Raw genomic sequence first — 18997 nt, 5'->3', positions numbered from 1 at the left:
AGGTTATTTTTATGTTTTGCGGCGGTTAGCAACCCCTATTAATTGATATTGCGGCAGTCTTCAAAACCCAAGTTGTAAGGTTCGCCACTGTCATTTTGAGATAGTTTTTTATAGCCCGCCATAACCATTTAACGGAGGTTATTTGCCGGCGGTTTAACTCCACAAATTAACATATTAATCAATTTAGCAACATATAAAAAATATACAATGGCGGTTGAAAACTCCGCTACATAATTATTTTGCGGCGGTTTTAACATCCTCAATATATCTTAGAAATATAGCAAATTCTATTTCGCATCAACATTAACCCCTTCAATTTGTTTATTTAGTGGCAGTTTTAACTTCCTCTATTAATTGAAGACCTTTTTTTAGGCAATTATGGGGTTACCTGTTTGTTTAATACGATATTTCAATTATATTAATAAATTTTATGAGGCATTAACATAATACTAAAAATGCATAAATGTTAAGTAACAACCACATTATAAAATCATAAGCAGTTGACATAAAGTATTGTCATTAATCTCAAAAACTAAACTTTGCAATTGCAATATCATACTCCATTCCTCATTTTCATTTAACCACACTGACTATCATAAGTGCATGCATTCTTTTCTCATTCCTAATTTTCAGTTTTCAACATATCATCCTTGAAAATCGAAAAGAACCCATGAGGAGAGCGGTGGACGACACAACAGTAAATATTAATGGAGTACTAAATTAGATCTTCAAAGGTTAACTAGACAAAAAGGGATCCTCAAATCCTCGATCGGCAATGATATTTGTTTTCTCTAATAGATAAAACATCTAGTTCAACCATTCAATTACAGTATCATATTTAATCATCTAATACTTTTGCAGGGAAACTCAATGATTTTCATTAAGATTACTATCACCAGATGATCTTCTTAAGCCCATAGGTGAAATGGACCCTCTGACTGCATCATTTGGCTGCAAAGAAATAAAAAGCATTAATATTTTTTTGTTTTTCAAATTAAAAAACTGCATATAGCTAGATTTTGTTTACCGATATAGGAGGAAGAGAAACAAAGATTCCAGAAAATTGTTCAGGTATTGTCCCTTCTTTCATAATCATATATGCTTTGAAAGCATTCATCATTGGGTGGTGTGCAGTCATCATTTGAGCATAGTTCTCTTGGCTTTGATTGCCAGCATTCAAAATCTGATTGTATTTCTCTTCGCATTGGGACGGACATGAACCATTATCATAACTGGAAGTATTTATACCTCCAAAATGATGTCTTGTTTGTCTAAAAACTTTACTTGCGATAGCTCTTAACCTCAAGCACCTTACCCTTCCAGAATGCTCTTTTCCTAACACCTTACCAAGGACATTATTTGGTGAAACTTCAGACTCATCTGTGGCGCTTTGACTTACAATTAGCTCAATTTTTTTCCTAAATATAATATACAAAAATTCACTATCATAACATCAATTAGTAATTAACAACTGTAACGACCCGACCGGTCATTTTGAGTATTTACACTTCGCTCGGTTGTTTGAGAAAATGAGTAGCTTCGTATGATATATTATGACTTATGTGAGTCATCGGTTTTGGTTTTCAGGTTATTCGAAATTGATTTGAAAGAATGATTCTCAGCTAGAAACTTTAAATTCGAAAGAGTTGACCAAGTTTGACTTTTAGCATTTGACCTCGGATTGGAATTTTGATGGTTCTGTTAGCTCAGTTGGATCAATTTGGACTTAGGAGCGCGTCCGGATTGTGATTTGGAGGTCCATGGTTGAATTTGGCTCGAAATGGCGAAAGCTGAAATTTTGGAAAGTTTGATCGGGAGTGGACTTTTTGATATCGGGGTCGGATTCTGATTCCAAAAGTTGGAGCAGGTCCGTACTGTCGAATGTGACTTGTGTGCAAAATTTGATGTCAATCGGACATGATTTGATAGGTTTCGACATCAGTTATGGAAGTTTGAAGTTCAAAGTTCATAGATTTCGATTTGAGGTGTGATTCGTCGTTTTGATATTGTTATGTGTATTTTGAGGCCTCGAGTAGGTCCGTATTGTGTTATGAAACTTTTTGGTATGTTTGGACGGGGTCCCGAATGGCTCGGGTGAGTTTCGGACGAGGTTCAAATCGATTTCATTGCATATTGCATTGTTGAAGGCTGCTGGTTCTGCTATTTTCGCACCTACAGAAATGGGCTCGCAGGTGCAATGGTCGCAGGTGCGGCAAAGGTGTCGCAGATGCGAGATGAGAGCTGGATGAGGAGGCCGCAGAAGCGGAAGCCAGGGCGCATATGCGCATATGCAGAAGCGGCCAATGCACGCAGAAGCGCGACCGCATGTGCGGTCCTAGGCATCGCAGAAGCGATCATGGCTGGCCAAGCTGTTCGCGCAGAGGCGAGATTGTTCCTGCAGAAGCGGGGGTCGCAGATGTGACCTCTTGTCCGTAGGTGTGGATTGACTGGACATAACCCTTTAAGTTCGAGGGTTCACGATTTTCACCCATTTTTGGATTTTGGAGCACGGTTTAGACTACTTTTGGAGTAATTTTCATCACAAGGATTGGGGTAAGTGTTATACACTTGGTTTTGATCTTATTCCATGAATCTATCTTTGTTTTTGGTGATTGGATTGTGAAATTTAAAAAAGAAATTGGGGGTTTTGGCCTAAAGTTTCATAATATAACTTTCTGAGTTTTGAACATCGAATTGGAGTTGGATTTGAGTAAAACTAGCATGGTTGGACTCGTAATTGAATGGGTTATCGGATTTTGTGATTTTTGTTGGGTTCTGAGGCACGGGCCCAGGTGTGAATTTTGGCCGGTTTTGGGTTTTGATTAAGGATTCAATCTTTATTATTTGAAATTATTTCCTTGGGCTTTATTTGATATATTTGAATTGCTTTTAGCTAGTTTTGAGTTGTTCGAAGGTCGCTACGTGCGTGATAGCATCTTTGGAGCACCGCTTGGCTTGCTCGGCATTGGTATTGGCTTGTTCGAGGTAAGTAACTCTTCTAATCTTAGTGCCGAGGGTATGAAACTCCGAAATACGTGTTATGTGATTGGTATTTAGGTGATGCACATGCTAGGTGACGGGCGTGTGGGCGTGCACCATATGAGTTGGGACTTTGTTATTTCTTTGGCACTGTATAATGGTCTTACTTTGTTGATATCCGTGTTTTTACCATGTGATAAAGTAGTTAAGCTGTCAATCATGATAGATATCATGTTTAGGCATTATGCCGATATTGTTTGGACCCATAGTGATCGTTTATTGCTGTCATCTCACTGATTTCATTGATATTTCATACTCAGTCATATTCATGCATTCATATCATATCTCAGTCTCAGTTATTTATTGATATATCATATCATTATTGTCGGGCTAGTTTTATGACATTGTGAGCCCGTGAGTGAGACTGGAGAGATTGATGACTGAGTGAGGCCAAGGGCCTGTTTGTGAGGATGTTGTCACTATAGCACGTGAGTTGTCCGTGCGATTCCAGATATTGATATTATAGCACGTGAGTTATCCGTGCGGCATGTGAGTTTTTCGTGCGATTCCAGATATTGATATTATGGTACGTAAATTATCCGTGCAGCACATGAGTTGTCCGTGCAGCACGTCAGTTGTCCGTGCGGTTTATAGCGCTTGGGCTGAAAGAGCCCCTCTGGAGCGCGGTTGATATTATTGAGGGATGGATCTTCCCTGGACATGGATCTTGTCCGAAGCATTATATACCTGGAGATGGATCTTCTCCACGAGTCGTATTAGCCTTCCTCTTTACTGAGTGACTGATGGTCAGTGATGTATATATTCCAGGATGGATCTTCCCTAGGCCGTATGGGCCATATATAGAACCGAGTGTGAGCATGATGAGCGGAAAGTGTGAGACAGTGAGATTGAGTACTCTGAGAGTGTGAGTACATGATTCATCTCTGAGATACATGGTATTGGCATGCACACATGACATACAGGCATATAGATGCATTTTTCCTCATGTTGTACTGTATCACGTCATTCATGACTTTTTACACACATTGATATGAGGGCATAGAGAGGTATTTCACACTTGCTATCTGAAAAGAAAGTGAAACATCTTATTTATCGTGGAAAGGATATTTGAAAAAATTACAGTTTTCAAACTTACTCGTATTTTTGGCTTTTTCGATAAAAGATTTGGATTTTCACTGAGATAATTGAAAAGAAATGCCTATTTTTCTGGAACTGTGAACGAAAAGAGCCTTTTATTTCTGAGATACTCTTTTGTTACTTGTACTATGCTATTATGAACTGTTATGGAATATTGGTGTTGGACCCGACTTTGTGTTAGCTCATTACTACTTTCAACCTAAGGTTAGTTTTATTACTTATTGTCACGACCCAAAATCCAACTAGTCGTAATGGAACCTAACCCAACCCGCTAGGTAAGCCAGTTAACCACTAACCAATTCCAATAACAATCAGTAAAGCAATTAAGTAAAGAAATTATCTGAATCTGATACATTTTCCAAGAACTGGTAGTACAAATCATGAGCTTCTAAGAATAGAATTTACAAAGCTGAAATGAAATAAATACATCGTCTATTTGAAAAGTACATAAACAGAGTTTCATAGACCTAAAGCTACCACGAACACGGGGTAGCTACAACCGGGACACAAGTACATCTTCAATCCAGCTCCCATCGAACACAACAACATCAGCAACCAACATCAGCACGCAAGGTGCAGAAGTGTAGTATGAGTACAACCGACCCCATGTACTCAATAAGTAACAAACCTAACCTTAGGTTGAAAGTAGTGATGAGCTAACACGAAGGTCGGGTCTAACACCAATATTCCACAACAGTTCATAACAGCATAGTACAAGCAATAAAGGAGGTATCTCAGAAATAAAATGCTCAGTTCGTTCACAGTTCCAAAAAGAAAATAGGCATTTCTTTTCAATTATCTCAGTGAAAACCCAAATCTTTTACCGAAAATGCAAAAATACAAGTAAGTTTGAAAACTGTGATTTTTCCCAAAACTCCTTTCAATAATAAGTAAGATGTTTTATTTTCAGATAGCATGAGGAAAGTACGTCTCTATGCCTACATTTCAAGATACAGGTAAAATCATAAATGTCACCAACACCGGGTAGCAGAAGGAAATGCATCTCTATGCATGTATCTCAAGTACGCATGTCAAATGCAATGCATCTCAATGATGAGCTCATGTACTCACACTCTTAGAGTACTCAATCTCATTGTCTCGCATTCTCTCTCACTATGCTCAATGCTCAGCACACTCAATCACTCAGCGCTATACAATACCTGTTGCGGTGTGCAGCCCGATCCATATATGACCATAAGGCCCTTTGCGGCGTGCAACCCGATCCACATATATATAGTCGACTACGCTCACTGGGGGTGTGCAGACTCCGGAGGGGATCCTTCTGCCCAAGCGCTATATCGCTGCGGCGTGCAGCCCGATCCCATAACATATAAATAGCCATAAGGCTCGTTGCAGCGTGCACAGTCAACTACGCTCACTGGGGGTGTGCAGACTCCGGAGGGGTTCCTTCCGCCCAAACGCTATATCGCTGCGGCGTGCAACCCGATCCCATAACATATAAATAGCCATAAGGCTCGTTGCGTCGTGCAACCCGATCTCTCTCTCTCTCTCTCTCTCTATATATATATATATATATATATATATATATATATAGCCCTAAGGCTCGTTGCGGCGTGCAACCCGATCCATATAAAATATAATCAATATAATATGATGCGGCGTGCAGCCCGATACCAAAATGTCACTCTCACTTAGGCCCTCGGCCTCACTCAGTCATCAATCTCTCCAGTCTCACTCACGGGCTCACAATGTCATGAAACTAGCCCGACAACAATGATATGATGTATCAATAAATAATATCTGAGACTGAGATATGGCATGAATGCATGGATATGACTGAGTATGAAATATCAATGAAATCAGTGAGATGACAGTAAGAAACGACCACTATGGGTCCAAACACTATCGGCAGAATGCCTAAATATGATATCTAGCATGATTGACAACTCAATTACTTTATCACAAGGTGAAAACACAGATATCAACAAAATAGGACCACTATACAGTGCCATAGAAACAACAGATTCCCAATTCACATGGTGCATGCCCACACACCCGCCACCTAGCATGTGCGTCACCTCAATACCAATAACATAACACGTATTATAGGGTTTCATACACTCAACACTAAGATTAGAAAAGTTACTTACCTCGAACAAGCCAATACCAATACCGAGCAAGCCAAACGATTCTCCAAAGATGCCATCCCGCGCGTTCCGACCTGCGAATGGCTCGAAACTAACCAAAAACAACTCAAATACATCAAACAATGCTACAAGAACCAATCCCGATCGAAAAAGATCAAATCTTAAATCGAAAGCCTAAAATTGGCTAAAAGCCTAACCCTGGCCTGCACCTCGGAACCCGACAAAATTTTCAAAATCTAACAACCCATTCAATTACGAGTCCGACCATACTGGTTTCACTCAAATCCGACCCCAATTCGATGTTCAAAACTCAAAAATTCATATTATGAAACTTTAGGCCAAAAACCCAAATTTCCTCTATAACATTCACAATCCAATTACCAAAAATGAAGGTAGATTCATGAAATATAACCAAAAACGAGTAGAGAACACTTACCCCAATTCATATGGTGAAAATTGCCTCGAGAATCGCCTCAATCCGAGCTCCATAGCTCCCAAAATGAAGAAAGAACCAAAGCCCTCGATAATATAGCTTTTGCCCCAGCGATTCCGCATTTGCGGACAATATGTCGCATCTGCGACCACCGCTTCTGTGGTAAAAACTTCGCTTCTGCGAAGATAGCCTTGCCCAGCAAACCCCACACCTGCAGATATCAAATTCCGCTTCTGCGAAGATTTTCGCACCTACGCTTCTTATCTCGCATCTGCGTGCACGCAGGTGCGCTACAAAAATTCGCTTCTGCGGTCTTCCTCACCCATCCTCTTCTTGCTTCTGCGACTCCACTAATGCTTCTGCAACCATCGCACCTGTGCAATGCTAGTCGCAGGTGCGGAACACCAGAACCAACAGCTCAGCAAAAATCCAAAATGCAATGAAATAATCTGAACCTCGTCCGAAACTCACCCGAGCCACTCGGGACCCCGTCCGAATATATCAACAAGTCCAATAACATAACACGGACCTACTCGAGGCCTCATATCACACATAACAACATCAAAATGATGAATCACACCTCAACTCAAAATCAATGAACTTTGAAGCTTCAAACTTTCATAACCGATGCCGAAACCTATCAAATCATATCCGATTGACCTCAAATTTTGCACACAAGTCACATGTAACATTACGGACCTACTCCCACTTCTGGAATTGAAATCCAACCCCGATATCAAAAATTCGATACCGGTCAAACTTTCCAAGGTTCCAACTTTCGCCATTTCAAGCCAAATTCTGCTACGGACCTCTAAATAACAATCCGGATGCGCTCCTAAATCCAAAATCACCCAACGGACCTACCGAAACCATCAAAACTCCGATCCAGGTTCAAATTCACCAAAAGTCAAACTTGGTCAACCCTTTCAAATTTAAAACTTCTAGCTAATAATTATTCTTTCAAATCAATTTCGAATAACCCGAAAACCAAAACCGATGATTCATATAAGTCATAATACATCATACAAAGCTACTCGTTCCCTCAAACAACCGAGCGAAGTGTAAATGCTCAAAACGACCGGTCAGGTCGTTACATCCCCCCCACTTAAACATACGTTCATCCTCGAATGTGCCAAGAGTTGTTCCAAAAGCCATCAAATCGTCGTGTAACCTTACCATGCACATACCTGGGGGTGATCTCATGTCACCTTATCCCATATAGGCCTGACAACATAGCATAACTATAGTTTCTTAATTCAACCTAGCCCATAAACCTTAAAATCCAATTTCCAACATCCAAAATTTCTATAAGATCAGAATCTCGCATCTACACACTCTATAAGTCTGAAAAAGCTATACCAAAAGCTATAACCATAACTCAAATACTCAAAACTCAAATACCACAGCTCAAATGCTCGAAGCAATGATTTCTAATCACAGTAGCTGCTCAAAATAGCTCAATTCCGGTAATAACTTCATATCAAACAAGACTCTATTCTAAAACCTTCATACACTAGCAATGATGAAAGAAACATGAAGAACTTATAACCATTCATCAGATCAACAAGTCATGGTACTCCATCTCCTTCGACAAGACTATAGCAAATTTCTAAGCCGACTTCTGATATTATCCTTCCAACCACGCTGTAATCTATTTCGATAGTATCCATTCTAGGTCCAATGACCTCATCTCATCCAACACGACTACTCTAGTAACATAACACACCCATACAATCTAAAGCCACAACCCGTGCAATCCGTGCACCAATTAGCAACATTCCAAATGTACTCAATCATGGAAATCTGACTCAGACAGGAGAACTGTCCCGCAAGCTCAACAAGTACCACCACAACGCAATGCCAAGAACCTATCACACACCGTAGAACCAAAACACATGAATCTAACACGAGGGATCATATCTCAATATAACTCTGCTGCAATGCACGACCCTATCCAAATACTGGTCCATATGAAATACCTCAAGCTACCCTGCTTAAAATCAATAACCATGCGCAATTCGACATCAAGTACTCAAAGTGCATTACTGTAACCACGAAGAAAAAATAACATAATACCACAATCCGGAAAGAACATAGCCATTACGCAATCAATCACACAATACCCAAATACTCATCTCGCTCAAATTCTACTATAAAGCCCAAATAGAACCACACCATATGTGCATATAACCAACGGATCACAACTCCTCGTAGAATAGAAGACTAACTCACAGATCATCTCAGAATACGAATAAGCTCAACAACAACTGAATGGCACATTCGTTAATAATAGCAGTATGGAGCCAACCAATCCGGCTCGGTGTAGAATACACATCCTAATTGGTCCTAACAATGGACCCCCAAATTAGCTCTTGTCACCCACAGATAGATAAATACCTCCGAAAGTCCACAATGACTGAATCATAACACATACTATCATCTGGCTAGCTTCAGTCACAACTTCATAGTCCACAACCATGAAATAATCTTCTCCTGAGAACTCTCAATTTCCAAATCCATAGAACACACAAATCACCATATTTGATCCCAACTCCACCGCCCGAATGTCTAACATATCTCCCATACACGATTATCCCACGAGGAATACTTCTATAATTCTTTTGTGCCACAAAGCAAAATTTGAATATCAGCAGCCGATCAACTAGGAGAGTGCCGCAATACCAATGAAGTATCCATAAATCAAAACACATTGCCCCTTCTGAAATGTATACTCTCATCAAGCCATACCGATTAGCAATATCAGTTACCTAGTCATCTAATACCATCCATGCTGCCTACGAATCTATGTCCTTCCCTTCAAAACTGAAGTGTGACCTTGCACATGCAAATCTCAATCCCACACAATACATCGCGTCTACCATGCCATCTTGTGAAGAGTACAAGAATCTCATAATCAACTCTGAGTCACAAGCAGAATACATACCCGATCAGTTAGAAACCTTCCATTTGATCTCATCCCGGAGAAAATCCCAATACACAACACATTCCTCACGCCGGTAGGAAACATACTCCTCGAACCGTGGTAAAAACCATCGAGAACTCTTCGAACCCATTTGCACATAACCAAGCTCTCAGAACCGAATCTCTCTAACTCAACCCAGCCACACAGATCGTCAAACCCCAAGAGCATTTCCACGAAACACATGTGGAGACTAGCCACATCATAAGTACCCAAACAACCGATTATATCCATTACTGTGCTAACCCAACCTACTACCAATCTATCCTATTTCTCCAAGTCCTTTCCAAAATGCCTTCAAATTGATACTTCTCCTTGCTAGAACACCACGATCCTTAACCATAATTCACCACACAAGAGACCCTAGTATAAAACCACAACGCCCTAAGGCCCATAAGTCGTTGACTTCTCTCTTAAGCACCCCAAAGAACCACAACCGCGACACCCACTCTAAAGAGACCTTATGTGAACCTAAAACTGTTTCCTTTACCTTCTTGATACTGAAATGCATAATCCACAATGATATAAAAATGCCACAAGTCTCGACACCGTCCAATGCAAATATCATATCCTAGCCATACACCAATCCGAAATTCCCAATTGCTACATATAATTCTTGAATCCATTAGAACCATTATCGAGAGTCATCCACTCTGATCAAATCTTAATTAAACCAACCAAACGGACCGAATGACCTATGCCCCATTAGCACACCAACACCCAAGGGAGTAACCCACACTCCTAAGAAACCGAGCAAATTCCTACTCCATGTACACAACATCCTTCGCGAATAACCACTCAATTAGTTTATGATTCTCATATACCGATAGAGTGCAATACAACCTGTATCCAAAAATTCCTTTACCTGAGTCATCCTCGATCTCGACCTCTGCAAGTCATAACTAATTCACCAGTATACCCCGAACTGAAACCAATACAACACATAACCATGCAATCAACTTATCGATATCAGACTCCCCCACTTGGCTCAAAGCCATGGAATAAAACATCAGACTACTTACAATAACCATACCCCATTACTACCTTAATACCACAGTGAGATTTCATTAAATCCTTCATTCGCTCATGCAACACAAACCATCTAATACATCAAATCATCTGCAAATCTCGCGTTCACCCTCGTGATGGTTAAGCCAACTTCTATAGGCGATCCAAACTCAAATTGAAACATATATCATTCACTGGTAAACGAGAACTCTCTACAAAACATATAAGGGATCACACAACCTCAAGACACCTCACAGGGGATAACCCACCTGCTTTGCCGCAAACTGACATCTCTCTATACCCTTCCACAGTCACGACTACTACGCAATCACTTAATCTTCTCGATTCTGAACTCGTCAACAAGACATGAGAATCTACTTCACTTCACAACTAAACAACATGAGAGATCCCTCAATACACCCATAACTTGAGGCCATATGCCAAATCAAGATAGAAATCAGACACCCCATAGTCCTTTTTACATCTCAAGTAAACTCTTCTCGTCACATTCGAACAATCCGAACACATCCCTCAGTCACATCATACTCACCACATAGTCATTCAAATCACAAATTCCACTTATAGGGACACCACCATACATATAAGTCCCAAAAGCACGTGCTCACACAATCGAAATCTCCATTCTCAAGCTACAATCAAAACCCGGCCTCAAGTCCTCCAGACTCGCCCATCATCAGCACGCCAAAACCATATCTCGCACCTCAACCATAGAATCACCAGCCATCGGCGCACAGCCGATACCAAGCGCTCACACGCACGTACGAATACGTGGAAGGAATTCAAAGAGTTACGCTTCAAGCTGAATCAATGCCGCACGATAAGGAATGAAAGATGGGAAGTATATCCTAAATGTCCTGTAGCGTCTCGAAGATAGGTATGGACGTCATCATACTGATCCGCAAGACTCTACTAGACACTTTCTCAAAACTTGTAGAACCTATAAACCTAGAGCTCTAATACAACCTTGTCACGACCCAAAATTCAACTAGTCATGATGGCACCTAACACAACCCGTTAAGTAAGTCAGTTAACCACTAACCAATTCCAATAACAATCAATAAAGCAATTAAGTAAAGAAATTATCTGAATCTGATACATTTTCCAAGAACTGGTAATACAAATCATGAGCTTCTAAGAATAGAATTTACAAAGCTGAAATAAAATAAATACATCGTCTGTTTGAAAAGTACATAAACAGAGTTTCATAGACCTAAATCTACCATGAACAAGGGGTAACTACAACAGGGACGCAGGTACATCTTCAATCCAGCTCCCATCGAACACAGCAACATCAACAACCAACATCTGTACGCAAGGTGCAGAAGTGTAGTACAAGTACAACCGACCCCATGTACTCAATAAGTAACAAACCTAACCTTAGGTTGAAAGTAGTGATGAGCTAACACGAAGGTCGGGTCCAACACCAATATTCCACAACAGTTCATAACAGCATAGTACAAGCAATAAAAGAGCTATCCCAGAAATAAAATGCTCAGTTTATTCACAGTTCCAAAAAAAATAGGTATTTCTTTTCAACTATTTCAGTGAAAACCCAAATCTTTTACCGAAAATGCCAAAATACGAGTAAGTTTGAAAACTGTGATTTTTCCCAAAACTCCTTTTAATAATAAGTAAGATGTTTCATTTTCAGATAGTATGAGGAAAGTACGTCTCTATGCCTACATGTCAAGATACAGGTAAAATCATAAATGTCACCAACACCGGGTAGCAGAAGGAAATGCATCTCTATGCATGTATCTCAAGTACGCATATTAAATACAATGCATCTCAATGATGAGCTCATGTACTCACACTCTCAGAGTACTTAATCTCACTGTCTCACATTCTCTCTCACTATGCTCAATGCTCAGACACTCAATCACTCAGCACTGTACAATACCTGCTGCGGCGTGCAACCTGATCCATATATGACCATAAGGCCCATTGCGGCGTGCAACCCGATCCACATATATATATACAGCCCTAAGGCTCGTTCCAGTGTGCAACCCGATCCATATAAAATATAATCAATATAATATGCTGCGGCGTGCAACCCGATCACAAAATATCACTCTCACTCAGGCCCTCGGCCTCACTCAGTCATCAATCTCTCAAGTCTCACTCACGGGCTCACAATGTCATGAAACTAGCCCGACAACAATGATATGATGTATCAATAAATAATATCTGAGATTGAGAAATGGTATGAATGCATGGATATGACTGAGTATGAAATATCAACGAAATCAGTGAGATGACAGTAAGAAACGACCACTATGGGTCCAAACAGTATCGGCATAATGCCTAAACATGATATCTAGCATGAGTGACAGCTCAATTACTTTATCACAAGGTGAAAACACGGATATCAACAAAGTAGGACTACTATACAGTGCCATAGAAATAACAGAGTCCCAATTCACATGGTGCATGCCCACACGCCCGTCACCTAGCATGTGCATCACCTTAATACCAATCACATAACATGTATTACAGGGTTTCGTACCCTCAACACTAAGATTAGAAGAGTTACTTACCTCGAATAAGCCAATACCAATGCCGATCAAGCCAAACAATGCTCCAAAGATGCCATCCCGCACGTTCCGACCTCTAAACGGCTCAAAATTAACCAAAAACAACTCAAATACATCAAACAATGCTACATGAACCAATCCCGATCAAAAAAGATCAAATCATAAATCAAAAGCCCAAAACTAGCCAAAACCCAACCCGGGCCCGCACCTCGGAACCCAAAACAATTAGCAAAATACAATAACCCATTCAATTACGAGTCCAACCATATTGGTTTCACTCAAATCCGACCCCAATTCGATGTTCAAAACTTAAAAATTCATATTATGAAACTTTAAGCCAAGACCCCCAATTTCCTCTATAAAATTCACAATCCAATTATCTTACGGAGCTACTCGTGCCCTCAAACAACCGAGCGAAGTGTAAATGCTCAAAACGACCGGTCGGGTCGTTACACTTATTGAGTACATGGGGTCGGTTGATGTTGGCTGCTGATGTTGCTGTGTTCGATGGGAGCTGAATTTGAAGATGTACCTGCGTTCCAGTTGTAGCTGCCTCTTATTCGTAGTAGCCTTAGATCTATAAAACTCTGTTTATGTATTTTTCAAACAAATGATGTATTTATTTCATTTTCGCATAGGTAAACTCTATTCTTAGAAGCTCATGATTTGTACTACCAGTTCTTGGGGAATGTATTAGATTCGGATATTTCTTTACTTAATTACTTTATTAATTGTTATTGGAATTGGTTAGTGGATAATTGGCTTATCTAGCGGGTTGGGTTAGGTGCCATCACGACTAGTCGAATTTTGGGTCGTGACAACAACATAAGGAAAGTAAAAGATAACTAGAGAGACGAGCATAATTAGTATTGATAATTTTCAACCAATTTTGAACATCTGAAAATGAATTTCAAATATTAGTAATGTTCAATATTGAACATATGAAATAGGCATAAAGTAGAGCTATGGTATATGGCAACTGGAGAAACAAAACAATCAATAATGGATTATTTTAGTGTTGTTTGGCACAGGTATTTGATCAGATTATATAATCCACAATTACTTCTAAACTTGAAGTCATTTCTTGAGGATCAAAATTCTATTGACAGAGGATTTAAATACACTCAATGGAATCCTACAGATTTATCACCTTGCAAATGGCCTGGTATTGTTGTTGCAAATATTTCTAATAATATTTGTGAACCATCAAGAAACACCTTGATGAATAATTTAAGTAGTTGAATAACAGTAAGATGCCTCATCACACGCAAGCATGAACACAGAATGAGTTAAATACGCGGGCTTCTCTTCTATCTGTAACTGTCAGTTTACTGATTCCATTCATATCAAATATGATCCTCAATCAATTGAATCTCCTTGAGAGAGAGAGAGAGAGAGAGAGAGAGAGAGAGAGAGAGAGAGAGAGAGAGAGAGATCACAAAGTTTAAGTTTCTATAACATTCATTATTCAGATTTACCACTCATATACAATAGTCGTAGTGTTGGTATGTTACTGCCATAGTGTTGTATTTGGAACAATGTCAACTTCATTAATGGGCTACAACTTTGTCTTCATATTATACTTTCTAGTGATCTAACACAATACATGAAGCTTTTAACAGGTAGAAACTGACACATATTTCTCTTGCCGCTTCATTAACATATGACCCATCTTCCTTATTATGAGTAGCAAGATAGAGTTGCGCTCGTCCAGGCTTTTGTCCAGATTCAGCCATCTATAAATGAAAAATCAAGTCAGACAAACTTAACTAAATAGGAATATTTTGCCTGTTTAATTAAAGTAAAACATATTGAATTAACATTTATCACCATTTCAGCTCTTCTTCTGGAGTTTGGTTTGGAGCCACCAGTGTGTGCAACAATTTATTTCTTCTGAATTTCAACATTTCTTTTACTCATTTTATTATATAAATACACATAAAAATCAAATATACAAATAAAAAAATTATATAATTACACATACCAATTGAAGCATTCAAATAAATACCATTATTTTTTCATTAAAACAGTAAGCAACATAAGAAGTCCATTGATCCCGTGGAATTCCTGCCAGAACATTATCCATAATCTCTGCTTTGGTCTTAAGTGGGTCAGTGTAACGACCCAAAATTCAACTAGTCGTGATGGCACCTAACTCAACCCATTAGGTAATCCAATTTACGAAAATCCAATTGAAATGAAATTTACTAATAAAATAAGTGACGAAATAACCGACTTTAACACATTTTTCAAGGACTGTTAGTAAAATCATGAGCTTCTAAGATTAGAATTTACAAAACTAGTGTGAAATAAAAATACGCCATCTGTTTGAAATATACATGAACAGATTTAAAAAAAATTCTAAAGCTACCTAGAACAAGAGGCAGCTATGACTGGATCGCAGGTACATCTTCAATGCTAGCTCCTGCCATGTGCATCAGCATCACATCCAAAACATGTACGCAAGTTGCAGACGTATAGTATAACTACAACCGACCCTATGTACTCAATAAGTAACAAACCTAACCTTAGGTTGAAATTAGTGACGAGCTTTACCAAGGTCAGAGTCCACACCAATAATCAATAACATCTCATAACAATACAATTTAAAGCAGCAAAAGTATAACTCAATAATAAAATGCTCAGCTCGTATACAATTCCGAAAAAATAAATATTTTCTTTTCAGTATAACAGTAAAATTCAAATCTTTTGCCGAAAATCATCGAAAATCTAAGTAAGTCTGAAATCTGTGATTTTTCTCAAAACGTTTAATGACAGATAAGAAATTTCATTATCAGATGGCATGAGGAAAAATACTTCTCTATGCCTACATATCAAGTATGCATGTCTAATGCAATGCAACACAATGATGAATTCATGTACTCACACTCTCAGAGTACTCAATCTAATTGTCTCGCATTTTTACTCATCATGCTCAATATTCGGCATGCAGATCCAGCCCAAATATAAATGACAGCTCGCATATAGTCACTCAGTACTGTGTATGGCCAATCTAGCCCAGGGAAGATCCATCCCAAATATATATACATAATAACTGAAATTCCGTCACTCAGTACTATACAGGGCCAATCCATCCTAGGGAATTCCATCCCAAATATAAATGTATAGGGCAACTCTATGCCTAGGGAACTCCATCCCAAATGTGAATATATATGGCAACTCCATGCCCAGGGAACTCTATCCCAAATATAATATCCACTGCGCTCACTGTGGGGGCGGGGGTGCAGACTATGGAGGGGCTCTTTCAGCCCAAGCGCTATAATAAGCCAATCTGGTCGCCTATGGTGTCACGACCCAAAATCCAACTAGTCGTGATGGCACCTAACCTCAACCGCTAGATAAGCCAAATAACAACAACCCAATTCAATTAATATTTAACTGAGTCTAATACACTCCCCAAGGACTGAAAGTACAAATCATGAGCTTCTAAGATTAGAATTTACAAAGTTGCTGTGAAATAAAATATGTCATTTGTTTGAAATATACATGAACAGATTTAAAAATTTTAAATCTACCTAGAACAAAAGGTAGTTGTGACTGAAACGCAGGTACATCTTCAGATCCAGCTCCCACCATACGCAACAACATCAGCACCAGAAATCTTCACGCAAGGTGCAGAAGTATAGTAGGAGTACAACCGACCCCATGTATTCAATAAGTAACAAACCTAACCTTAGGTTGAAAGCAGTGACGAGCTTTTACCAAGGTCAGAGTCCACACCAATAACCAATAACATCACATAACAATACAATTTAAAGCAGCACTAGTAATAACTCAATAATAACATGCTCAGCTCGTATACAGTTCTGGAAAATAAATATTTTCTTTTCAAGTATAATAGTAAAACTCAAATCTTTTGCTGAAAGTCACCGAAAATAAGAGTAAGTATGAAATCTGTGATTTTTCTCAAAAACCTTTAATGGCAGGTAATAAGCCTCATTATCAGATGGCATGAGAAAAAAATACTTCTTTATGCCTACATATCAAATATGCATGTCTAATGCAATGTAGCACAGTGATGAACTCATGTAACTCATGTACTCACACTCTCAGAGTACTCAATCTCACTATCTCGCATTTCCACTCCAGTCACTCAGTACTGTGTATGGCCAATCCAGCCCAGGGAAGATCCATCCCAATATATATATATATACACACACACATACATAATAACTGACATTCAGTCACCCAGTACTATACAAGGCCAATCTAACCCAGGGGAAGATCCATCCCCAAATATAAATGATTCGGACAAGATCCATGTTCAGGGAAGATCCATCCCTCAATATGAATGATTCGGTCAAGATCCATGCCCAGGGGAAGATCCATCTCCAAATATAAATGATTCGGACAAGATCCATGTCCAGGGAAGATCCATCGCTCAATATGAATAATTCAGGCAAGATCCATGCCCAGGGGAAGATCCATCCCCAAATATAAAATCAACTGAGCTCACTGTGGGGGGTGCAGACTCATGAGGGGCTCCTTCAGCCCAAACACTACAATAGCCAGATCCAATCATAAATAAATAAAACATGATGCAGCGTCCAGCCCGATCCCATAAATATCACTCACAATCAGGCCCTCGGCCTCACTCAGTCATCAATCTCTCCAGTCTCTCGGGCTCATAATGTCATGAAACTAGCCCAAAATGATGATATGATATATCAATAAATAGCAACAAAGACTAAGATATGATATGCAATAAATGAACATGGATGAGTACGGAATTACAATTTAAACATATAATTCGATAGCAGAAATGACCTCAATGGGTCCCAATAACACCAACATTTACCTAAGCATGATTTCTAACATGAGTCACAACTCAGTTTCTCTAACACATAAAAATACATGGAAAAATACAAGTTAATTGACTATACAGCTCTACGGAATCGACTGAGTCTCAATTTCAATGGTGCATGCCCACACGCCCGTCACCTAACATGTGTGTCACCTCCAAACAATTAATATAATACAAATAATCAGGGTTTATACCCTCAACTCCAAGTTTAGAAGTGTTACTTACGTCGAACAAGTCGAATTCAATACCGAGCAAGCTAAACAATGCTCCAGAAATTCTATTTTGCGCGTATCAACCACCGAACGCCTTCCTATCTCCTCAATTCCATGCCAAACGATTTGAAACTTGTCAAACAACGTGCAAATTAATTAAAATATACTCCAATGCTTACAATTTAACAATTTACAAAAAATTCCAACTCCGCTCGAAAAATCGACAGTGGGGCCCACGTCTCGGAATCTGACAAAACTCACAAAATCCGACAATACATTCAATTACTAGTCCAATCATACTAAATTTACTCAAATCTGACTCCGACTCGATGTTCAAATCTCGAAAATTTATTTTATGGAATTGTAGAAAATTCCTCCGATTTCTCTGGAAAAGTCAATAATCTAACGCCGAAAATGAAGATTAATTCATGGAATATAATCACAAGGGAGTCAAGAATACTTACCCCAAGTTGTGTGGTGAAATTTACCTCTAAAAATTGCCCAAACTGAGCTCCCCAACTCTGTTTTCGTCAAAAATGGCAAAGACCTCCCGTTTATAGGGATTTTAATGTTCGGGCACCACAAGTGGCGTAGGGCGCTGCCTATGGTGCTGTTTCCAGAACCTTTAAACATCCCAACGCCAGGGCTAGCACCCCACACTACCCCGGGCGCTGGTAACGGAGTTTTGTTTTTTCCGACACGGAAATGGGCATATCTCTCTCATACGATGTCCGAATTC

The 18997-nt window shown here is 39.3% G+C and overlaps 1 long non-coding RNA gene across 2 annotated transcripts; it reads right to left on the bottom strand.

Moving 5' to 3' along the window:
• Positions 1-806: 806 nt before the first annotated feature.
• LOC108948812 (uncharacterized) lies at positions 807-15182 on the bottom strand. Of its 2 annotated transcripts, none has more exons than XR_001973587.3 (3): positions 15052-15182; positions 14856-14957; positions 807-951 (listed from the first exon to the last, which is right to left on the bottom strand). It is a non-coding gene; the product is annotated as an uncharacterized lncRNA (long non-coding RNA). The 2 variants fall into 2 exon arrangements; XR_011415595.1 differs by having other exon boundaries at positions 875-1342.
• Between the last annotated feature and the right edge of the window lie 3815 nt (positions 15183-18997).

Source organism: Nicotiana tomentosiformis, chromosome 4, assembly GCF_000390325.3.
Source record: "Nicotiana tomentosiformis chromosome 4, ASM39032v3, whole genome shotgun sequence".
Taxonomy (NCBI): domain Eukaryota; kingdom Viridiplantae; phylum Streptophyta; class Magnoliopsida; order Solanales; family Solanaceae; genus Nicotiana; species Nicotiana tomentosiformis.
The sequence above is the reverse complement of the archived record's forward strand: the minus strand, read 5'-3'. Positions and strand labels throughout refer to the sequence as shown.